The sequence below is a fragment of the Oncorhynchus mykiss genome, chromosome 8 (assembly GCF_057628025.1).
Source record: "Oncorhynchus mykiss isolate SJ-2025 chromosome 8, ASM5762802v1, whole genome shotgun sequence".
In the NCBI taxonomy this organism is placed as follows: Eukaryota; Metazoa; Chordata; class Actinopteri; order Salmoniformes; family Salmonidae; genus Oncorhynchus; species Oncorhynchus mykiss.
In genome coordinates, this window is record NC_143029.1 from 44195462 (window position 1) to 44221250 (window position 25789).

General features: G+C 40.8%; 2 long non-coding RNA genes across 2 annotated transcripts; one reads left to right on the forward strand and one right to left on the reverse strand.

The window, feature by feature from the left end:
• Nucleotides 1-2459: 2459 nt before the first annotated feature.
• Nucleotides 2460-4376, reverse strand: LOC149981657 (uncharacterized). Its single transcript, XR_016497799.1, has 2 exons — nucleotides 4241-4376; nucleotides 2460-3861 (listed from the first exon to the last, which is right to left on the reverse strand). It is a non-coding gene; the product is annotated as an uncharacterized LOC149981657 (long non-coding RNA).
• Nucleotides 4377-4824: 448 nt separating this feature from the next.
• LOC149981658 (uncharacterized) lies at nucleotides 4825-15560 on the forward strand. Its single transcript, XR_016497798.1, has 2 exons — nucleotides 4825-4965; nucleotides 13883-15560. It is a non-coding gene; the product is annotated as an uncharacterized LOC149981658 (long non-coding RNA).
• Nucleotides 15561-25789: the final 10229 nt, after the last annotated feature.

Genomic DNA, 25789 nt, shown 5'->3' on the forward strand with positions numbered 1-25789 from the left:
GTATAACCCTCCAGGTTCCACTTGGCAACGACAACAGCTGGGGGAATCAAACACGGCCCACTTTTCTGGAAACACAGGAAGCAAACAGGGATTGTGCCTATCCAGCTAAAGGGGAACCGAAAGGGTGTTAGACTCTGGTTTAAAAGTAGAGCACTATATATGGAATAGGGTGTCATTTGGGACACAAAGTGGATTACAGAGTGGAGATGAGAGCTTTCATTCAATTCAAAAAATCACATTGATATGTCAAATTTGTTATTTGATTTCAGAAAAATTGAATAGAATAGATTTTAAAACCAAAGTGTAATTTATCATTCCAATCAGTAAAAGCACTTCGGGTGGCCAACAGCATCATCCCGCTTTTTACGTGTATAGCCATGGGTGTAAACTCCCTCCTGCCCTCTCCACTTGCTCCAATCTCACCCAGATATCACATATCGGGTAATATCAAGCCTGGTAATATCATCCATATACTATCAAGAAAAACATCTGCATCCAACCCATTAACTTGCTGTGTTTATGGGTTGGACACACACACACACACACACACACACAGTACATCACACCACATTTAAGGGTTAAACAATAACCATACACAGCATAAAGACAATTACTGCCCATACAAGGCATTTCTGTCCTCAACAACTATTGTTCCGGTGCCAGTCCCTGCATAGACCAATGCTAGGAGAGGGCAGGAAATCACTCATCTATCTTGGCGATAAGGCACAACTGGCATCTTGGGTACACAAAGAACAAAGCCCAGGTGCCAACTTTGTTTCCTGTTTCTAAACGTATCTCTGTCATTCCCCCTCACATAACCCTTATCACCTACAGAGTGGTGGATTGCACACTTTTATCAGCATACACAATGCAGGTGGAGAGCAAACGAGCTAAAGTTTGATCAGTGAAACTCAAACAGTATGCAGGTGTAGGAGCCAGGGCCTTAGGAGCGACTGACATTAGGGAAGAAACAATATATTTTTTAAATGGTTTTAAGCTTCAACATTCATAATCTTATCCAGTACATGAGGGCACATTTACTCATGATATCCACAGGTATTTTTTATACTCTGAACTTTACAGTTTTTTGTTCCAGCCCTTCACTAACACCTAATTCAAATAATTGTGGTCTAAATTGAAGACTTCCCTACAGTGCTATCTACTGGGACAGAAATCACATCATTATTTTGGAATGAGCTTTCCTAAGTTACAATGTCCTGACAAATCTGCAATAACATGGGAAAATCTATTTCTATCTAATCAATCAAATTGCATTAGTCACATGCGCCATATTCAACAGTGAACCTTACAACACTTTAACCTTACAGTGAAATGATTACTTACGAACCCTTAACCAACAAAGCAGTTAAGCAAATTACAGATAAGAAGAGTCCGGAGAGTCAATGTGCGTGGGCACCGGTTAGTTGAGGTACTATGTACATATAGGTAGAGTTATTAAATTGACTATGCATAGATTATAATAACAGAGAGTAGCAGCGGTATAAAAGAGGGGGAGGGGGGGACAATGCAAATAGTCTGGGTAGCCATTTGATTAGATGCTCAGGCGTCTTATGGCTTCGGGGGTAGAAGCTGTTTAGATGGCTCTTGGACCTAGACTTGGCTCTCCGGTACTGCTTGCCATGCGGTAGCAGAAAGAACCATCTATGACTAGGGTGACTGGAGTCTTTGACAATTTTTAGGGCCTTCCCTAAAGTAGTTCTAAACTTGTGACTGCCTTCCTCCTTTAGGCTTGGTCAAATTGTAGAAGTAAGAGTAGAACAACTTATCCTCTCATTTTAACTAGTAACACCAACCCCAATGGTGCAACAAATAAGGTGAAATGAATCAATATTGAACAGAACACAGCATGGCTGTATTTCCTGCATTTTTCATCAGATGATAAAATGTTTTACCTCCGAAAGGTAAGTGAATATTTATGATACTATTTATGACAAATGTTGACTCCCCAATATGGCGGATATCTTTTTTGGCTGCTTTGTTGTCTGAAAGCTGTACTCAGATTATTGCATGGTTTGCTTTTCCGTGCATGGTTTGCTTTTCCATGCTTTTCCGTAAAGCTTTTTTGAAATCTGACACAGCGGTTGCATTAACTTACTCTGTTTATAATATCTGTTGTTACAGGGCTCATATGTGAAACTATTCTAAGTGAACATTTTCATTCACAGTGACACTGACTCCGAATGGCAGCCCGCAGGGATCAAGGTCGCCATCCCCCACTGAAGCTGGTTCATCCAGCTCCTGACACAAGTGGTGTTCTACTTTTTTCAATTTCCGCCTGAAGACATACCCAAATCTAACAGCCTGTAGCTCAGGCACAGAACAAAGGATATGCATATTATTGGTACCATTTGAAAGAAAACACTGAAGTTTGTGTAAATGTGAATTGATTGTATGAGAATAACACAATAGATCTGGTTTAGATAATACAATGCAAATTGTTTTCTTTTTTTTTCTTTTTGTATCATCATCTTTAAAATGAACAAGATAAAACAAACATTCAGATAGGATGATGGGGACAATTTCAGTGAAAAATATAATAGGGCAACAGTACTTGTGCAAAGTTTCAGAATGACAACTTCCAAAATGAGTGTGCTACATGACATTTATCATGAAGTCACCCAGGTGTCCCACACAAGTAGCCCAAATGTACCCAAGTGGCCAAATTGGTGAAGGTATACATTTTGAAACAAATAACTATATACAAAATACCAAAATGGTATTCTAACACACCCCCCCAAAAAAATGGACAAAAAATATGGGGAAAAAAATATGAAGAAAAAAATAAATACACTTACAAAATAACATGGGTAACTATTTACACACTTTCAATATTTGGAAGACCCTGAGTCCTCTATCAAATCAAATGTATTTATATAGCCCTTCGTACATCAGCTAATATCTTAATGTGCTGTACAGAAACCCAGCCTAAAACCCCAAACAGCAAGCAATAAAGGTGTAGAAGCACGGTGGCAATGAAAAACTCCCAAGAAAGGCCAAAACCTAGGAAGAAACCTAGAGAGGTACCAGGCTATGAGGGGTGGCCAGTCCTCTTCTGGCTGTGCCGGGTGGAGATTATAACAGAACATGGCCGAGATTTTCAAACGTTCATAGATGACCAGCAAGGTCAAATAATAATAATAATAATAATAATAATAATCACAGTAGTTGTAGAGGATGCAACAGGACAGCACCTCAAGAGTAAATATGAACAGTTTAGGGTTCCATAGCCGCAGGCAGAACAGTTGAAACTAGAACAGCAGCAAGGTCAGGTGAACTGGGGACAGCCAGGAGTGCCAGGTAGTCCTGACGCATGGTCCTAGGGCTAAGGTCGTCCGAGAGAGAGAAAGAGAGAATTAGAGAGAGCATACTTAAATTCCCACAGGACACCGGATAAGACAGAAGAAGTACTCCAGATATAACAAACTGACCCTAACAGACACATAACTGCAGCATAAATACTGGAGGCTGAGACAGGAGGGGTCAGGAGACACTGTGGCCCCATCCGATGAGACCCCCGGACAGGGCCAAACAGGCAGGATATAACCCCACCCACTTTTCCAAAGCTCTACACAATATTGTGCTGCTGATGCCAGGTGCCATAGCAGTCTTTCTGCTGTAAACAGAGGGTCACCAAGCATGTGGCGCAGGTGATGAGGGACTTAATTTTGCAAAGAACACAGCGACGCCTCCATGCTGTGCCCTTTTGGCCCTGAGGCACATCCATGCCTGCAGAAATACATTTGTGCAGATGAACACCACTTGTGTCAGGAGCTGGATGAACCAGCTTCAGTGGGGGATGGTGACCTTGGCCCTGCGGGCTGCCATTCGGAGTCAGTGTCACTGTGAAAGAAAATGTTCACTTAGAATAGTTTCACATATGAGCCCTGTAACAACAGGTATCATAAAACAGATATATATAGAGTACAGGGAACATAAGGTTGAATATATTATGACAGACCAGCTAGATCTACTGTCTTTATTATATTACAACAGACCAGCTGTATCTACTGTCTCCATTTCACTTTGGCCAATGTTGTGGGACTGCCCTCCCCTCAACAGCCTCAAATAGGCTATTTAGTGTGGGTTGGGGTGGGGCGGCAGACACACGCATCTCACATTTCATGACATTACATGTTTATATATTGCTTCTAAAATAAATAAAAAATAATATTTTATATTATTAATTTCAAACAAGGGCATTAGCATAAGAAGAACTTACTTATGTCCTCTCCCGTTAAAAAAATATTCCTCCACTTGGGAATCGCTAAATGAATCGTCCTACAACAATCTCTGTGTCACATTCCCAATCAATTTATTCTAAAATTGTGTGTACATCCATTTATCTAGACTTAGATTTAGCTTTCCCTGACTTAGTCTTCATAATGATTGATATATGAACAGCTGAATATGCGAAACAACGATGTGCGTAATATGTGTTGCTCCTTCCGGTATGAAACTTCAACAGCGAATTACTCTCTTTACCCCGGAGCTTACTACATGAGTTGGTCTTGCAACACATAAACATGACCTATTGCCGTTTACCTCAGCTCATTGGCTATCTACCCAGCTAGATTTCAAGACGATCAGTGGTCATTGGGTTAAAATACAGTCAATCAACGAAACAGCGGGCAAATCATTGGTGCACAATGATGTCATGACTTGTTGTCTTCAAATCGGTTTCTTTCAGTCAATACGTCCCGCGAAATGACCCATCAGGTTTGATTGTGTTTACAAACAAACCAGTTGATTGCAGTGAAACCAAACGTTCTGTGTGGGTTATTTACCTGGAATGTGTCGTCGAAAATGGAATGAGACGGAATTCACAACACAAGTGGTTCACAAAATGTTTCGTGTTAGGCTATAAAAACAGATTTTATCAAACAAAAGATAATTCATTGTATAACAATGAGCATCGGGATTGCAAACAGACAAAGATCGTCAAAGGTAAACAATTTATTTTAATGCAGTTTGTGATTATGTTACGCCTGTGCTGGTTGAATTTTTTTTTATTTTTATGGGGCTACACTCAGATAATCCATCGTATTCTTTTGCAGTAAATCCTTTTTTAAATCTGACAACGCAGTTGGATTAGCAAGATTCTAGGCTTTCGATACATGTGAGACACTTGTATTTTCATGAATGTTTAATATGACTATTATGTAGCGATCACCGTATGTTGTGGAATTTCGTCTCGCTACCAGGTTCCATGATCAGAGAGGTTAATAAAAACGTGTGACCAACAGGGAACTCTGGGTGAGTTTGGTGCTGACTCACCTGGGGTGACCGAGAAGTGTTCTGCCTGCCCTCTCGACTTCCAGACGAGCTCCTCCAGCACCGGTCGGAAGTGTGTCCTCTCCGAACACAGCTGGTGCAGGAGGAGCCTCCTCTCCGGACCCCCTCCCTGCAGCCCCCCCTAACTCCATAGGTATGGGAGCGGGAGGGCCAGGAGGTGGAACTGACAGGGCCCTTTCTGAACGCCCACGGGCAGCTAGCGGATTGTCCAGTCGGATGGACATGTCTATGAGCTCATCGAGGGAGAGAGTGGCGTCCCGGCAAGCTAGCTCCCTGCGGATGTCCTCCCAGAGGCTAAACTGGTAGTGGTCCATCAGGGTCCTGTCATTCCACCTCACCTCAGCGGCCAAGGTCCAGAACTCCAGTGCGAAGTCCTGCGCGCTCCTCGTCTCCTGCCTAAGGTGGAACAGCCGTTCACCCGCCGCTCGGCCCTCTGGAGGGTGGTCGAACACGGCCCAGAAATGGCAGGTGAACTCTGGGTAGTGGTCCCTTGCAGAGTCTGGGCTATTCCTAACCGCGTTGGCCCACTCCAGGGCTCTGCCCATCAGGCAGGAGACGAGGACGCTCACACTCTCTTCACCCAAGGGTGTCGGCCAAACTGTAGCCAGGTATAGCTCGAGCTGGAGCAAAAATCCCTGGCACCCAGCCGCCTCTCTATCGTACTCCCTCGGGGGTACGAGACAAAGTGCGCTGGGGTCGGACGCCCCCGGAGGAATGGGTTGAGTCGTCGAAGGTGGTGCTGGAGGTGAGGTAGGGAGACCACTCTTCTCCCATCGCTCCCATTCTCTCCATCATTTGGTCCATCGCTGACCCGATACGATAGAGGATGGCCGTATGATGGAGGATGCGCTCCTCCATAGATGGAAGAGGAGTGGCCGCTGCTCCTGCTGACTCCATGTAATGGTGCAGGCTTCTGTCAGGTCTTCTAGGCGTAGTGGGTTTGGAGTCAGGCGCAGAGAGCAGAGGGTTAGGACAATCGTATTTATTCCGGTACAAAACGGCCATGCCAAAAACACTAGGCGCATAAAACTGACATGCCCAAAAACAGGACCCAAACAGTCCGGAGAAAATAAAATACAAATGCACATCCACAAACTAACAGAGGAAGAAGCCAGCACAAAAACAGGCGGGCATACTCGGCTTAAATAGCCCTAACCAAAGCCCAAATAAGAAACAGAAAAGACCCAAATAAGAAACCAATAAGACAAAACTAACAGAAAAGGAAAAGGGGATCAGTGGCAGCTAGTAGACCAGTGACGACGACCGCCGAGCTCCGCCCGAACATGACTCCCTCCTTCGGTGGTTATAATATGAAGATTTGGCTTGGAAAGTTTCTTGCCTGGTCACAGACAGCTGATGTGTTGTGCACTGAAGTCCACAAGCAAAGGGAAAAGGTGAGAGGAGGAGAGCATGTCAGAAGGAATTAATGAGCAAAGTGATCATGCGGTTTGTATGTGGCTGCTATTAAAGTGAACTGTGTGTGTGCATTCATTCCCCCAATTTTGTAGAAAAACTTTTTTAAACGCAAGCAAATGGATGCAAACGAGGAAAAACAAACCTGAATTTGTACAATATCAACTCTAGTTTGCAGCTGTTGGACTAATGATTCCACCTTAGTTCAGCTAGATGGTGCCGAAGAACATGGCTGCTCCAATTGTGCTATTTTTTTTTTTTTTTTGCGTATTTTTTAAAACATTTTTAAGGCTAGGGGGCAGTATTCGGAAGTGGATTGGATGACTGAGTTGCCCAAAGTAAACTGCCTGTTACTCAGACCCAGAAGTTGGGATATGCATATGCATGGTAGTATTGGATAGAAAACACTCTAAAGGTTCTAAAACTGTTAAAGGGACCCCGGGGTACTCTGATCGGGGTACTCACTGTTTGTTTCTTACCTATGCATAGTCACTTCGCCCCCACATACATGTACAGATTACCTCAAATAGCCTGTACCCCCACACACTGACTCGGTACCGGTGCCCCTGTATATAGCCTCGTTATTGTTATTGTGTTCCTTTTAATTAATACTTTTTATATTTGTCTATTTGGTAAATATTTTCTTCTTCTTGAACTGCACTGTTGTTTAAATTTAGATTTTGTGTCACTGGCCAACACACAATACCCACCCATAATGTCAAAGTGGAATTACATTTTTTGAAATTCATTGCAAATGAAAAGCTGAAATGTCTTCAGTCAATAAGTATTCAACCTCAGGTTTAAAAAGTTCAGGAGTAAAAATGTGCTTAATGGCTGTGATTTGAGAAAACTGAGGATGGATCAACAACATTGTAGTTACTCTACAATACTAACCTAAATGACAGAATGAAAAGAAGGAAGCATGTACAGAAAAATAAATCCAAAACATGAATCCTGTTTGCAAAATGGCACTAAAGTAAAACTGCAAAAAACGTGGCAAAGAAATTAACTTTACATCTTGAATACAAAGCATTGTGTTGGGGCAAATCCAACAGAACACATCACATTTTCAAGCATGGTGGTGGCTGCATCATGTTATGCATTTGTGACTCATTTCAGGAAACTTATCAAAATACGTTTTTACCTTGAAATGCCTTGTGGAGTATGAACATTCATGTGCCTTAATAACAAACTTGTTTGCCATCGGTAAATACGAATGAAATTGTAAAATTACGAGCCTAGTTGGTTTGGCCACAGAAAAAGCCAGGAACCTTCCCGCTAGCTATGATTGGCTGAGATAATGGATGAGCTGGACATGCTGGGAGATGAGTTTGGATTGGTCTGCCATGTAGCATGGTTCTGTCTATAACTTGAGCTGTTCAGTATGTGTTGACAGTCCTTTCTACCGTGCCTTTTTGAAAGATATAATTTTAGCCATCGAAAACTACAAACGTTTTGCTACTTTTCTCAACAACATTTATGCACTGAATTGACTTGACACAAAGCTGTCCACACAAGATGTAGCTACAAAGTACACAGAGTTAAATGGTTCCAGTCTGCAATGAAGCATTCATCCATGTATACGGGTAGGAGTCTAACTTTCACTAAACCCATTCCATACAAATGTGCAAAACCGCAACATTCAAACGAGGCTGCAAAGAAAACAAATGGGACTATAGCAACTGTGTTGACATCAAAACATGGGGTGTGAACTACGTTTCTATTCAAGCATTGATTGACATGGTAATGGAAGAAACTGACCCCTCCGACGCTGTACGTGACATCGTGACGTTTCATGGCGTAATGTACAGCAGGCGTAAAGCAACTAATTCTGTCTTAAAACCTCTCTCCACCAGGTGTAGCACTTCTCTCACAGTTTTAAAACAAGGAAGGGACAGAGAAAGGGTAAGGGTGGATACCTAGTCATTTTTTGCGTAATCATTGAGAGCTATCATGACTCAAAAGCCGCTGTTTAATTCTGAAGATCACTTTAGCACCGCCCTCCCCCCCAAAATTACAATTCGACACAAGCCTTCAAATAGGTATGTAACGACACATTATATAAACTCTTTATAGTTTGGGTCTTTAGAGCATCATGCTATACTGTTTAAATGTCAGCCACCAGTGGTGGCCATTACCAATGTATAGACCACCAAAGCACTTTCTTTACTGATTTCTTTGAACTATTGTCTATTGCCCTTGAGAACTATGATAAAATCATTGTGTTGGTATTCCTGTTGACAAAGAGACCGACTCCAAGGCCATTGAATTCATGAATCTTTTGAGCTCTATGGACTTTAACCAACATGTTTCTGGGCCCACTTATAACCACCCTCATACTCTGGACCATATCAATTGAATTTGAAGGTCGGCCTTGAAATACATCCACAGGTACACCTCCAATTGACTCAAATTATGTAAATTAGACTATCAGAAGTTTCTAAAGCCATTACATAATTTTCTGGAATTTTCCAAGCTGTTTTAAGGCACAGTCAACTTAGTGTATGTAAACTTCTGACCCACTGGAATTGTGATAGCGTGAATTATAAGTGAAATAATCTGTTTGTAAACAATTGTTGGAAAAATGACTTGTGTCATGCACAAAGTAGATGTCCTAACCGACTTGCCAAAACTGTAGTTTGTTAAAACCTCTCTGGGATAGGCGGAAGACTAGCCTCCCACCTGGCCAATAGCCAGGGAAAATGCAGAGCACCAAATTCAAATAAAATACTATAAAAATCAAACTTTCATTAAATCACACATGTAAGATACCAAATTAAAGCTACACTCGTTGTGAATCCAGCCAACATGTCAGATTTCAAAAAGGCTTTTCGGCGAAAGCATAAGATGCTATTATCTGAAGATAGCACAACAGTAAACAATGAGAGAGTAGCATATTTCAACTCTGCAGGCGCGACACAAAACGCAGAAATAAAATATAAATCATGCCTTACCTTTGACGAGCTTCTTTTGTTGGCACTCCAATATGTCCCATACACATCACAAATGGTCCTTTTGTTCGATTAATTTTGTCCATATATATCCAAAATGTCCATTTATTTGGCGCGTTTGATCCAGAAAAATACAGGTTCCAACTTGACCAACGTCACTACAAAATATCTCAAAAGTTACCTGTAAACTTTGCCAAAACATTTTAAACTACCTTTTTAATACAACTTTAGATATTTTTAAACGTAAATAATCAATACAATTGAAGACGGGATGATCTGTGTTCAATACAGGAACACAACAAACTGGTCTTGCGCAACTATCAAACAGTACACATGACGTGACATTTGTTCAAGATGGCCGTACTTTTTCATTACACAAAGGAATAACCTCAACCAATTTCTAAAGACTGGTGACATCCAGTGGAAGCAGTAAGAACGGCAAACAAGTCCCTTAGAAATCTGGTTTCCCAAGGAAATCTTATTGAATAGACAGTGACCTAAAAAAATAATAATTCTGAATGGTTTGTCCTCGGGGTTTTGCCTGCTACATAAGTTCTGTTATACTCACAGACAAACCGTTTTAGAAACTTCAGAGTGTTTTCTATCCAAATCTACTAATACTATGCATATTTTATATTCTGGGGATGAGTAGCAGGAAGTTGAATTTGGGCACGGTATTTATCCAAAAGTGAAAATGCTGCCCCCTATCCCGAAGAAGTTTTAACAAGAAATTTGTGGAGTGGTTGAAAAACGTGTTTTAATGACTCCAACCTAAGTGTATGTAAACTTCCGACTTGAACTGTAGACATAACTGATATAGGCAGAAAGCTTAATTTATTGTTAATCTAACTGCACTGTCCAATTTACAGTAGCTATAACAGTGAAATAATACCATGCTACTGTTTGAGGAGAATGCACAATTTTGAACATAAAGTTTTTAATAAACAAATTAGACACATTTGGGCAGTCTTGATTCAACACTTTGAACAGATATAAAATGGTTAATTGTATCAGTCTAAACTTTGCACATATACAAAATCTAAAATGCACCTGGGCTGGAATAATACATTATGTCCTTTCTCTTGCATTTCAAATATTATGGAAAATTATAAATATATTTTCCCAAATCTAATGTGTTTTATTCTCCTACATTAATTTAACATTTCCACAAAGTGTTTCCTTTCAAATGATCAGATGCATATCCTTGCTTCAGGTCCTGAGCTACAGGCAGTAAAATTTGGGTATGTCGTTTTCGGCAAAAGTTGAAAAAAAGGGTCCGATCCTTAAATTAAGCAAAATTCTGGAGGAATTGGTCTTCATACAGCAAAATATTTTTTTACGTGCCAACTGTGTTTTTGCAAAATTTCAGTCAGGTTTTAGGACACAGAGACAGCCTTAGTTAAAGTGGTAAATGATCTTACAGCCAACACAGATGCCAAATAGCTCTCTCTCCTTGTACTCTTGGATTTAAATGCTGCATTCAACACTGTTGACCATGATGTCCTTCTGGACAGACTGGAGAGGTGGGTTGGCCTCTCCGGTCCAATTCTAAATTGGTACTGTTCAGTTTATATATGTTACCTCTTGGCAGCATTATCAGAAAGCCCAGCATTGATTTTCACTGCTACACAGATGATACACAACTTTGCATTTCTGTGTCACCAGAGGATTTCAGCTCTACGGATAAATTATTAGATTGTACTAGTGATTTAAATACTTGGATGGCTCACAACTCCCTCCAGCTAAATCAGGACAATACCACGGTACTTATTATTGGAGCCATAGCACAGAGAAGGAATCTGGCCGCATATGTTAATTCACAAGCAATAAAGATAAAACACCAGGTAAAAAATGTAGGTTTTATTTTTTTATTCATAACTTCATTTTGAATCACGTTAGGAATGTGACCAGCTTTTTACCACCTAAGGAACATTGCCAAGGTGCGGCCGTTTCTCTCTCAGGCTGATACAGAGAGATTCATCCATGTTTTTATTACAAGCAGGCTTGACTACTGTAATGCTCTCCTGTCTGGTCTACCAATGAAAGTCATTGGTCAGCTGCAAAACATACAGAATGCTGCAGCACAGATACTGACCAAGACCAGACAGAGAGCTCACATTACACCGGTTTTAAAGGTCTCTGCACTGGCTGCCTGTGAGTTTTAGAATTCATTTAAAGATTTTTCTATTGGTTTTTAAATCAATTAACGATTGTGCAGCCTAATACATGTCAGACATGCTTTTAAATGATGCACCCAGTCCTTTGGCCTTTTAACTATCCCAAAGCCTGGGACCAAGATGCATGGAAAGGCAGCCTTTAGTTATTATGCCCCAGCCCCTGGAATAGCCTGCCAGAGAACCTGAGTGGGGGCTGAAAATGTGGAATTTTTTTAAAGAAATCTTAAAACTCACCTTTTTGGCTTTTCTTTTCTTTAGTCGTTCAGTTTTAACGTTTTTTCATTTTTATCCTCTTATGTTCGTTGTTTAGTACATATTTCAACAAAAATACAATTTTCTTCCTGTGAAGCACATTGTGTTGCATTCCATGTCTGAAATGTGCTGTATAAATAAAGCTTAATTTGATGTATGATTAATGTTTCCTTTTGACAATAAATGCTTCTACTGAAAAAATCTTTAAACATGTCTTTAGACTTCATGGAGGTTATGGGGGTGATGCTGTTGCCCATCAGATTTCTTATTATGCCAATATGTCAAAGTTATCAATTAGGAGAATGGTTCCTGACTGTTGATGTTTTGCAGGACTAAGGAGGGGGAGGAAAACAGACAGCTTCTCTCTACCACACCTTCACCAAGTTATCCAATGTTTGCTTCATGAATAATTGTTGCATCTTCTAAAATAAATATAGAATACATTTTGTTCATTCTGTTTCTAATGTTTTAATGCTGGATGGGAGTAATTTGGCAGGTCTATAGTATAATGTATTGTATTTAAATGTTTATTCAGTTTATTCAGTCACAAGTCACTTGGATTATTTTATGTTGCCTTTTAAATGTTTGCTAAAATGATGTATGTTTTGTATTGTTACTTTGTACATGCTCATTCGATGTGGCCTAGACTATGATCTAGCCCACATCGTCTTCTACCCTTTAACAAAACTTGTTGAGTGAAATTAGCACTTTCTATATGTTTTTTTTGCTACTGCATGGTGCGCAATTTTGCAATATGGAATACATCAGAGCAAGTAAGAATGATTGAGTAATCAGTTAGGGAATAAGCACACAAATGTAGAGTATATCAATGACAAAGAACAGTGCAGAAATGTAACATTAGAATAACAAAAGATATTGCATGTTTTGTGCTATCTATACTGGACAGGGGGCAGTATAACCATGCTGTTCTCCTCAGGACATTGGACTACCAACTTCAGTATTAAGGTCTAGATTCAATCAGATCAAGCTTTATCCAGCGATAGCACACACCCGCATAGTGGATGTTTTGGCAGTGTTGGAAGTTAAACTTAATTTCAGGTGTCAAATCAGTGAGCAGCTGCTCTTGCGATCATTGTCAGGAAGCCAGACACGCCCCATTCGCCTTAAAAGTTCAGAATAAGAATGTGTATGCTACATAGAAATAATTACGCTCATATTGAAAAATCATTCAACTAAATAATGAGTATTTATTTTATCCTAGTCAAGGTACAGATTAATCTCTCATTGTACGCTTTAGGTGTAACGGAGGGAGCCACTTGTGGATTTGACAGCTCTAACAGCAGTTACACATCTGACACCACCAAAACAACAGCTATGTAGATGTTGGCTAAAGCTGATCTGATTCAATCAAGCCCTAAGGTCTCAGCTTGCTAAATAGCAAAGCCAACCAAATACACCAAAGCAGACAACCATTTTGTAAACTAATATTAGCGTCATCTAACATGACAAGTATACTGAACAATAATATAAATGGAACATGCAACAGTTTTAAAGATTTTACTTAGTTACAGCTCATATAAGGAAATCAGTGAATTTAAATAAATTCACTAGGCCCTAATATATGGATATCACATGGCTGGGAATACCGAAATGCATCTGTTGGTCACATATCTATGCTGCAATAGTCTGTGCCGGGGGGCTAGCCTCAGTCTGTCCTATCTGGTTAAAATCACCTGTCTTATCTATTGTCCTGTGTGAATTTGGGTATCCTCCCTCTTATTCTCCCATCTGTATCTCTTTCTCCCCCCGTTCCAGAGGATCTAAGCCCTAGGATCATGCCTCAGGACTACGTGGCCTGTTGACTCCTGGCTGTCCTCATCCCCAGTCTACCTGGTCATTCTGTTGATCCAGTTTCTGCTGTTCTGCCTGCGGCTATGGGACCCTGACCTGTTCACCAGACGTGCTATCTTGTGGAGCTGCTGCTACCTTCTCCCAGACCCACTGTTCTCTCTCCCTCTCCCTCTCTCTCTCCCTATCTCTCTTCCTTCTCTACCACACCTGCTGTCTCAACCTCTGAATGCTCAGCTATGAAAAGCCAACTGACATTTACTCCTGAGGTGCTGTCCTATTGCACCCTCTACAAACACTGTGATTGTTATTTGACCCTGCTGGTCATCTATGAACGTTTGACCTTCTTGAAGAACAATCTGGCCTTAATGGCCATATACTCTTATAATCTCCACCCGGCACAGCCAGAAGAGAACTCACCACCCGTAAGAGCATGGATCCTCTCTAGGTTTCTTCCTAGGTTGTGGCCTTTCTAGGGAGTTTTTCCTAGACACCGTGCTTCTACATCTGCATTACTTGCTGTTTTGGTTTTAGGCTGTGTTTCTGTATAAGCACTTTGTGACATCGGCTGATATAAAAAAGGGCTTTATAAAATAATTTGATTTGAATTTGATCGATACCTTTAAAACAATGTATGGGTGTGGATCAGAAAGCCAGTCAGTATCTGTTGTGACCACCATTTGCTTCATGTAGCGCGACACATCTCAATTTCATAGAGTTGATCAGGCTGTTGATTGTGGCCTGTGGAATGTTGTCCCACTCCTCTTCAATAGCTGTGCGAAGTTGCTGGATGTTGACGGGAACTAGAACATGCTGTGATAAACCTCGATCCAGAGCATCCCAAACATGCTCAATGGATGACATGTCTGGTGAGTATGCAGGCCATTGACATTTTCAGCTTCCAGGAATTATGTACAGATCATTGTGACATAGCGGCGTGCATTAATAAGCTGAAACATGAGGTGATGGCGGTGGATGAATGGCACGAAAATAGACCTCAGGATCTCGGCACAGCATCCATGTGCATGCCAGAGATAAAATACAATTGTGTTCATTGTCAGTAGCTTATGCCTGCATACCATAAACCCGTTGCCACCATGGGGCACTCTGTTCACAATGTTGACATCAGCAAACGCCACACACGTGGTCTGCGGTTGCGAGGACGGTTGGATGTACTGCCAAATTCTCAAAAATGATATGGGAGGATGCTTATGGTAGATAAATTAACATTAAATTCTCTGGCAACAGCTCTGGTGGACATTCTTGCAGTCAGCATGCAAACTGCACTCTCCAAAACGTGAGAGATCTGTGGCATTGTGTTATGTGACAAAACTGCACATTTTAGAGTGGCATTTTGTTTGTCCCAGCACAAGGTGCACCTGTGTAATGATAATGCTGTTTAATCAGCTTCTTGATATGCCACACCTGTCAGGTGGATGGATTATCTTGGCAAAAGAGAAATGCTCACTAACAGGGATATAGAGAAATTAGAGAAATAACATTTTTTTTGTGGGAATGGAACATTTCTGGGATCCTTTATTTCAGCTCATGAAACATTGGACCAAACTTTACATGTTGTGTTTATATTTTTGTTCATTGTACTTAGACCTATTTCTCTGTTATTAAACAATGTTAGATACACTGATACACTCTTTGGTATTATCCAGAAGGCTCTGTGGCTAGCTAGCTAACTAACCAGCCATGTCAGCTCCATGGAAGAGCTAGCATCAGCTTTGTAGTGTCATTTATTCATTTTAACACATTTAATACATTTTTAATGACATCTCCTCCCTTTTGGAAATGCCTGACAACGCCATGGAAACTGCTCCCCCGATAAGAAGAGGGCGTGGAACATTTGAGCGTGGAATTTGCATAGTAGCTATTACTTTAGTAATGAAGGTGGTGCTGCACAGTGCTTTTTCTCTCACTCACACACTGGCACTGTTTGTAACAACCAAGACTGAGAGTAAAGCAGTCAGTGTAGGCGGGGGAAGTAGTGACTCACTTTCCAGCAGAGGCGGGACGGGGCAGGGCAGAAGGGCGGGGGGGAGGGGGTATTTCCTCCTTGTTCCCCACGTCTCCTACGCCCTACGGAGCTCAAGTATGGCTTAGTTTTTTCCTCTGTAAGTCCTCAGGTGTCTCCATAGTGGAGTAAAATTACGTAACACCCAACATGTGTCAGTTGTATTATGCTCTAAGTACATCATAATGGTGAACAGTAAATAATATGATGATTCATTCATACAGTGCCTTGCGAAAGTATTCGGCCCCCTTGAACTTTGCGACCTTTTGCCACATTTCAGGCTTCAAACATAAAGATATAAAACTGTATTTTTTTGTGAAGAATCAACAACAAGTGGGACACAATCATGAAGTGGAACGACATTTATTGAATATTTCAAACTTTTTTAACAAATCAAAAACTGAAAAATTGGGCGTGCAAAATTATTCAGCCCCCTTAAGTTAATACTTTGTAGCGCCACCTTTTGCTGGGTCTGTCCATAACAAAGCACTGCTCTTACTTCTTAAAACTTCTTAGTGATCCCTTCACACGTCAATCCCGTTGACGGGATTGATTTGACCACACCCAGTGAAATAGCAACGCACCAAATTCAAAAACAGAAATAGTCATAATAATAATTCATAAATCATACAAGTGTTATACATGGGTTTAAAGATGAACTTCTTGTTAATCCAGCCACAGTGTCAGATTTCAAAAAGGCTTTACGGCAAAAGCAAACCATGCTATTATCTGAGGACAGCACCCCATCAAACATACACATGAAAATCATAATTCACTTAGTTCACTTAATTCTCATTGGCAACCAATATTTCTTAGGAACTTGTTTTCAGGTCCTACCGCTTCCACTGGATGTCACCAGTCTTTGGAATTTGGTTGAGGTTATTCATTTGTGCAATGAAGAAGTAGGCCATCTAGGAACTGCTTAACACTGTTGAGAGTTGGCCAAGTCATGAAAAGTAGCGTTAGTTTCCTCTCGTCCTCTACTGAAAACAGATAGACCCATATTCAAGTTGATCGATTATTAACATTTAAAAATACCTAAAGCTGTATTACAAAAGTAGTTTAAAATATTTTGGCAAAGTTTATAGGCAACTTTTAAAATATTTTGCAGTGATGTTGCGCATTTTGTAAGCTGTTTTTTTCTGGATAAAACGCATCAAATAAATTGACATTTTGGATATATATGGACGGAATTAATCGAGCAAAAGGACCAATTGTGATGTTTATGGGACATATTGGAGTGCCAACAAAAGAAGCTTGTCAAAGGTAAGGCATGTTTTATATTTTATTTCTGTGTTTTGTGTTGCACCTGCAGGGTTGAAATATGATACCCTATTTGTTTACTGTTGTGCTATCATCAGATATTAGCTTCTTATGCTTTCACAGAAAAGTATTTTTAAAATCTGACATGTTAGCTGGATTCACAACGAGTGTAGCTTTAATTGAGTATCTTACACATGTGATTTAATGAAAGTTTGATTTTTATATAATTTTTGGGAATTTGCCGTGCTGCATTTTCCCTGGTTTTTGCCCAAGTGGGATGCAACCGTCACCTAAACCATAAGAAGTTAACATCTAGTGGAAGCACAGTCGCAATAACCAACAAGACCTATGATGAAACTTGCTCTCATGAGGACCGCCACAGGAAAGGAACATCCAGAGTTACCTCTGCTGCAGAGGATCATTAGTTACCAGCCTCAGAAATTGCAGCCCAAATAAATGCTTCACATCTCAACATCAACTGATCAGAGGAAACTACGTGAATCAGGCCTTCATGGTCGAATTGCTGCAAAGAAACCACTACAAAAGGACACCAATAAGAAAGAAGTGACTTGCTTGGACCAAGAAACACAAGCAATTGACATTAGACCATTGGAAATCTGTCCTTTGGTCTGATGAGTCCAAATTTGAGATTTTTGGTTCCAACAGCCCTGTGTTTGTGAGACACAGAGTATTTTTAAGTGTTTTATTATATTTTTGTGTTTAACTAGGCATGTCAGTAAGGAACAAATTCTTATTTACAATGACGGCCTACCCTGGCTTAACCCAGACAACACTTGACTTACAGAACTCCCAATCACTGCCGGATGTGAAGCAGCCTGGATTCAAACCAGGTACTGCAGTGATGCCTCTTACACTGAGATGCAGTATCTTAGACCACTTCGACACTCGGGAGCAGGGAATAGATGATCTCTGCATGTGTAGTTCCCACAGTGAAGCATGGAGGAGGAGGTGTGATGATGTGGGGGAGCTTTGCTGGTGACACAGTCAGTGATTTATTTAGAATTCAAGGCACACTTAACCAGCATGGCTACCACAGCATTCTGCAGTGATACGCCATCCCATCCGGTTTGCACTTATTGGGACTATCGTTTGTTTTTCATCAGGACAATGACTCAACACACCTCCAGGCTGTGTAAGGGCTATTTGACCAAGAAGCAGAGTGATGGAGTGCTGCATCAGATGACCTGGCCTCAACAATCACCCAACCTTAACCCAATTGAGATGATTTCGTATGAGTTGGATGAGAGTGTAGGAAAAGCAGCCAACAAGTGCTCAGCATATGTGGGAACTCCTTCAAGACTGTTGGAAAAACATCCCGGGTGAAGCCGGTTGAGAGAATGCCAAGAGTGTGCAAAGCTCTCATCAAGGCAAAGGGTGGCTACTTTGAATAATCTAAATCATTTTTGTTGCTACATGATTCCATATGTTATTACATAGTTTGATGTTTTCACTATTCTACAATGAAGGAAATTGTAAAAATAAGAAAAACCCTTGAATGAGTAGGTGTGTCCACACTTTTGACTGGTGTATGTCAATTGTTCTGTCCCATATCAACATTTTTTAAACTTTTGGTGCCAGCGAGAATGACGTAAGAAATTAGTCAAGACGTCTAGCTTTATTGAGCTTTCGCCATGTATATCTCACTAGGTCAGGATATTTAAGCTTCCATATATCCACTAGTTCCAATATATCCATGATATTCGTTATTTCCTTAGGCGCATGAAGATAGTCTGTAGTATGTTTTCCTTCATGGTCAATTGAGGTATTTAAACTGTCTGATAAAATTCCACCATAATAATAGCCTTGTATTGCTTGTAGGCTTGATAAATTGTTATATATTCATGTCGTTTCAAAGAAGTGTGGAACATCATAATTTGGACTGTATAGATTAATGAGGCAAATCTGTTTATGGTCCAATAACGTATTTAAAATAATCAATTTACCCTGTAATGATCATACTGTTTAATCAGCTTCGTGATATGCACTCCTGGATATGTACACCTGGATGGATGATCTTGGCAAAAGAGAAATGCTAACTAACAGGTATGTCAACAAATTGTTTCACTGAATTTGAGAAAAATAAGCTTTTTGTGAGTATGGAATATTTCTGGGATCTTTTATTTCAACTCATGAAACTTGGGACCAACACTTTGCCTGTTGCGTTTATGTTTTTGTTCAGTGTATTTGAAATACTTTGATCGTTTCATTCAGCCTGCCTCAAGTGCCTGAAGGGTGGGATGGCACTTCTGGGACAATTACTTGTATGTTGGTTCATTAAGCCAGGCAAGCTTAATCAAGCATAGATAAAGTTTTTGCAATTATTAAAATTTTTATTAAAAGTATCTTGAATAAGACTTTCATCAATCTCATCCCCCACCCCCGCTAAAAACAATTATAATTACACTTTTTTATCCTACTAGCACTAACTTTACTGATAACTTCTTTATTGAGGAAAATGTACCTACTACGACTGTGATGTGTGGTTGTCTCACCTAGCTATCTTAAATCTAACTGTAAGTCCCTTTGGATAAGAGCGTCTGCTAAATGACTAAATGTTAAACGTACTATCCATAACCTCACAGCTGCTACTGAAAATTAGACGTTTTCTATAAGAGGCCCCATTTTCGACACGACACATCACACCTCTATAATTTCCGAGGCCATAACTCATTCTGAAGGGGATCATCTGGGGTTATGCTGACATGTGGTCACACACACACACAGCTTCCACCCGCAGCTCCCTGGAGCAATTGTCCCAGTTGACACCAAATGGTTACCAAATGCTTCAACTTAATCATGATGGTTGTACCAACCACTAACCAGGCCTAAGATATATCTGGTATCATAAATAGGACTTCAACAAAACATGAAACAAATATACACAACATGGATGACGTTGGGTTTGTGTGGGAGGAATGTCCCCATTGTAAGTCTGGCTAGAGATTTGTAATGAGAAGTATGTGAGGAGTTGTTGAGTGAGCGAAATACCCCCTTAGGACACTAGCATAAATCAACAAGGTGTACTGCTGACCATGAGTCTTCCCAGCTATTTTGGTTTCCAAGAACTGACATGTCTGCTGTTTCGTCTAGCCCTCGGTGGACACTTCTACACAGAAGTGTGTGCATGCAGAAGCTGCGGAAAACACACACACATCTCCAACCAACGCAAATATACATGCCTGCACACACACACAATCAATCACTCGCATGCACACTCACATTCAGTATTTAAATATACACACACACTCTTTATTCTCACTGCTCCTACAATCACTGCTCCTACAATACACAAAGACACACCCACACCAGCACATACAGACACTGACAGTATATGCAGTATACCCATGAACATTCCCAGCTTCAAGTGGAAGATGAACATGGACACTGTGTTCCCTAAAACAGGCTTTTCCTACCGATGACCGATCTCTACCAAATCGGTCATGATGACCTTGTGGACCACACAGTGTACAGTAGAGGCACAGTGTTAAGGCCATAGCTCACTCTGCTTAGGACCACAGCGTAAGTATTGGACCTTGGAGTGTGTGTGTGTGTGTGTGTGTGTGTGTGTGTGTGTGTGTGTGTGTGTGTGTGTGTGTGTGTGTGTGAGTGTGTGTGTGTGTGTGTGTGTGTGTGTGTGTGTGTTTATTGTAGGAGAAGTGTGAATACACACTGTGTATATATTAAAATACTGTGTGTGAGTGGGTGCGTGTGTGTGTGCAGGTGCGTGTGTGTCCATCTGTGTGTTTGTTCTGTAATTGGAGGCAGGTGGAGGTTCTGGTCAACGGGAACACAGTATTAATTGACCGTCATTCATAGCTCAGCCACATCCTTCAGCTACCTACCAAGTGCAGTGCCTGCGGTTGGGCTTTATCAAACCATCTCCTCTACACGGACACAATCAAAACTTTTTGTAGGCTTGAGAAATTGTCATATGCATATAATTTTTCATTGAAAATCATCCCTTTGTGAACATTTTATCAGCCCAAAATAAGATGGATCACTCTCTTACCCTCACTCTCAATTCCTCTACCAGGGAGATAAGAAAACAGTCCCCTTGATCCCTCCCTTAGCCTAGTACTGTATCCCAACCACCCACCATTTTGTGTAGACTGATGACTAAAAGGCAATTAGCTTTAAGTGCTGTTATTGTGAAGTGGAAACGTCTAGGACCAACAACGGCTCAGCCACAAAGTGGTAGGCCACACAAACTGACAGAACGGGACCGCCGAGTGCTGAAGCATGTAGAACATTAAAATCGTCTGTCCTCGGTTGAAAAAACTCACTACCGAGTTCCAAACTGCCTCTGGAAGCAACGTCAGCACAATAACTGTTCGTCGGGAGCTCTCCTAAGCGCCAAAACGAGCGAAGCAATAGAAGTTTCCCATATCTTTTGTCTGCCATATTAAAGGAAACAAACCCCATTGGGCTTTGTTCACCCCCTGGCCCCTTATTTACCCCACCCCATGATAAGAGAAAACATCTGTCGGAAACAACAATCTGCAAAGTAACACAGTGCCTAGAGTGTATATTAACTGCAGCAGTGTGAGATTAAATTGTTGTTCCTTCTTCCCTCCATGACACTCAGTTCTGTGACGACTGAGACAAGACATAGATTGGATAAATTAATATTGATACATTTGCTGAACCTATGTTAGTAAGTATCTTGGAAAAGACGTGGCTTGTGCAAGCCGGTACAAGTACACACCCTCGACACTGTAAACCCTAAAGCCTTTTTTACTCAAAGACTGCTAGTGAACTCAAAGTCAATGAAAAGTCATTATTACTTCAAAAGTTTATGTGGTACGGATTCAACACTAAATGAGAAGTTATTGTACAACTCCTCTTAAAAACTTGTTGGGGATAGGGGGCAGTATTGTCACGCCCTGGCCTTAGTTATCTTTGTTTTCTTTATTATTTTGGTTAGGCCAGGGTGTGATATGGGTGATTTATGTGTTTGTCTTGTCTAGGGGTTTTTGTAGATTTATGGGGTTGTGTTCAGTTTAGGTGTCTAGGTAAGTCTATGGTTGCCTAGATTGGTTCTCAATCAGAGGCAGGTGTTTATTGTTGTCTCTGATTGGGAACCATATTAAGGCAGCCATAGTCTTTGGGTATTTTGTGGGTGATTGTTTCCTGTCTTTGTGTTTACTGCACCAAATAGGGCTATTTTGGCTTTCATGTTTATTGTTTTGTAGTTTGTTCATGTTTGCATTTTCTTATTAAAGAACCGCCTCTCTTTCCCAGGAAGAAAACCGTGACAAGTATTTTCACTTTGGATGAATTGTGTGCCCATAGTGAACTGCACCCTACTCTGTCCTAGATTGCTAATATATGCATATTAGTATTGGATAGAAAACACTGAAGTTTCTAAAACTGTTAGAATTATGTCTGTGAGTATAACAGAATTCATAGGGCAGGCAATCTTCCAAACAGGAAGTGAAATTCTGAATGCGGGTCTAATTTTAAGTCATTGCCTCTTCATTCCAAACAAAATATGGATCTGTTAGCATTTCCTACGCTTTCCACCAGATGTCCTCATTCAGTAGAATGTGGAATGGAGCCTCTGGTGTGAACTTTCACCGAATGGGAGGGGAATGAGTCACCGTCCTGGCAGAATGCAATTTCCCTGTTGCGCATTTGTCTGTCGATATCACCATCGTTCCATTTGGCTGCAGATGAAAACGTATGCTCCGGTTGGAACGTTATTGGATATATATGAAAATAACACCCTGAAGATTGATTCTCTACTTAGTTTGACCAGTTTATTCGACCTGGAATATATCTTTCTGAAGTTTTCGTCCGAGTTTGCCTGGACCAGCATCAGCTTTTGGGCACGTGAGCTGAAAGTGGTAGCAAATGCAGCTAATTGGACACTAGTAATGGACATTATGGAACAAAACAACGATTTATTGTGGAACTAGGACTCCTTGCACTACCTTCTGATGAAGATATTCAAAGGTAAGTGAGTATTTATAGCATTTTTTGTAGCTTCTGTTGATGCCAAAATGGCAGCTATTTCTTTGGGTTCTGAGCGCCGTTCTCAGATTATTATTTTTCCGTAAAGTTTTTTTGAAATCTGACACAGCGGTGGCATAGAGGATACGTTTATCTTTAATTCTGTGAATAACACTTGCATCTTTTATCAATGTTTATTGTGAGTATTTCTGCAAAATCACTGGATGTTTTGGAATCAAAACATTACTGCACGTAACGCGCCAATGTAAACTGAGTTGTTTTTTTATATATATGCACATTATCGAACAAAACACACAATGTCCTATTAGTGTCATCTGATGGAGATAATCAAAAGTTAGTGATTCATTTTATCTATATTTATGCTTTTGTCTGAGAAATCATTGTTTTTGAATTTGGTGGTCATCTAACATAAATGTGTTTTCGCTGTAAAACATTTAAAAAATCGGACACCATGGGTAAATTAACAAGAGGTTTCTTTCATTTGCTGTATTGGACTTGTTAATGTGTGAAAGTTAAATATTTTTTTCAGCTGCATTGGAGGGGGTGTTCCCTTTACGGAACTCCTTATGCCCCCTAGCCCCAACAGGTTTTAAGGATTAGCCCCCTTTTTAACATTTTCGCCTAAAATGACATAGCCAAATCTAATCGCTCAGGCCCTGAAGCAAAGATATGCATATTAATTTGAAAGGAAACACTTTGAAATTTGGAAATGTGAAAGGAATGTAGTAGAATATAACACAATAGATCTGTTAAAAGATAATAAAAAATAAAGTTATTTTTTTGTACCATCTTTGAAATGCAAGAGAAAGTGCCTAATTTGTTTATTAATAACTTTTCATGTTCAAAATTGTGCTCTCTCCTCAAGCAATATCATGGTATTATTTCATTGTAATAGCTACTGTAACTTGGACAGTGCAGTTAGATTAACAATAATGTAAGCTTTCTGCCCATATAAGATATGTATTTTTTCTGGGAAATGTTCTTGTACTTACAACCTCATGCCAATCGCATAAGCCTCATGCCAATCGCGTTAGCTCAACCGTCCCGCGGAAGGGACACCGATCCCAAAGAAGTTTTAATTAAAAACAAAGTTTTAACAAATTAGCCTTTTCCCAGCATACTCTACTGCAGGTGTGCGATTGAGATTTTTTTAAGATACTCTTTGAAGAGGTTGGGTTTCAGATGTTTTTTTTTCGGAAGATGGGCAGGGACTCTGCTGTTCTAGCTTCAGGGGGAAGCTGGTTCCTCCATTTGGGTGCCAGGACAGAAGAGCTTTGACTGGGATGAGCAGGAGCTGCCACCCCGTAGGGGTGGGAGGGCCAAGAGACCAGAGATGGCAGAAGAGTACTTGGGTTGGGGTGTAGGGTTTGAGCATAGACTGAAGGTAGGGAGGGGCATTTTCTCTTGCTGCTTTGTAGGCAAGCACAATGGTCTTGTGGTGGATGGAGCTTCGACTGAAAGCCAGTGGAGTGTGCCGAGAAGCGGGGTGGCATTGGAGAACATGGGAAAGTTGAACACCAAGCGACCTGCGGTGTGCTGGATAAGTTGCAGGTGTTTGATTGCACAAGTGGGGAGCCCAGTCTACAAATATATTTAGTCCAGAAAGGAGATGACAAGTACATGGATTAAGAACTGCGCCCCTTGTTTTTGAGCATGAACCTGCAGCAGCGAGTCACTGCTTTGATGTTTGCAGAAAACAACAAGGTGTTGTCCAGGGTCACATCAAGGTTCTTTGCACTCTGGGAGGGAGACCCCATGGAGTTGTCAACCGTGATGGATAGGTCTTGGAGGCCTTCCCAGGGAAGATGAGCAGCTCTGTTTTTTTTCAAGGTGTAATGTTTACCTTGAATGTAGTCTCCGTGACTGCCGGAACTTTGCAACAAGGGTTACATTCAACCTGCATTACTAAAGATACGCTTAAAGTGCGATTAAATTAAAGGCAATTTTCCTGCGGTCGCAGAGACTGCATTCACGGCAAATGTTGCCTATGTGGGCTCAAAAGGAAACTTCTTTTACATTTTTACGCGGACCTTCCACGATACTTTGGCGATACGGACTGAATCCGGCCCTACATTTCAATCAAGCTATAACGCCGATCTTCCTTGATACTTCGGAGGTACGGATTGAATCCAGCCCTCAAATCTCATCTTCAATGGAATCCTCTCTGCCTGCTCCCTCTTGGGTAACATATTGCAGACCTTACATTGTTACACTGTGCTCAGAACACATTAGAGCCCACACAGGACAGCATTAGGTGTGTGTGTGTGCATGTCTGTGCATGCATCCATGTGCATTTGTGCGACCAGTATGTGTGTTTCGCGTGCAGTGATTAAGTGTAAAAAAAATAAGTGGGTCAACACTGATCGCCGTTTTCTATACTTTAAACCTTTTTTCTACAAAATGTGAGTAAACGCCCACGCAATTTCTTTAAAAGTGTGTAAGCTGTGTTATTTAGTAGGTAGGTAACAGTGGTAGGCCAAAGTTATTCAGCACATTACCATGATACACATCCAACCCCTAGGGGGCAGTGGCTGCCGGGGCCAGGTAAGGATGCGCTGGTATGCATAAGAAGTCTGGTGTGCAAAGGTTGGACA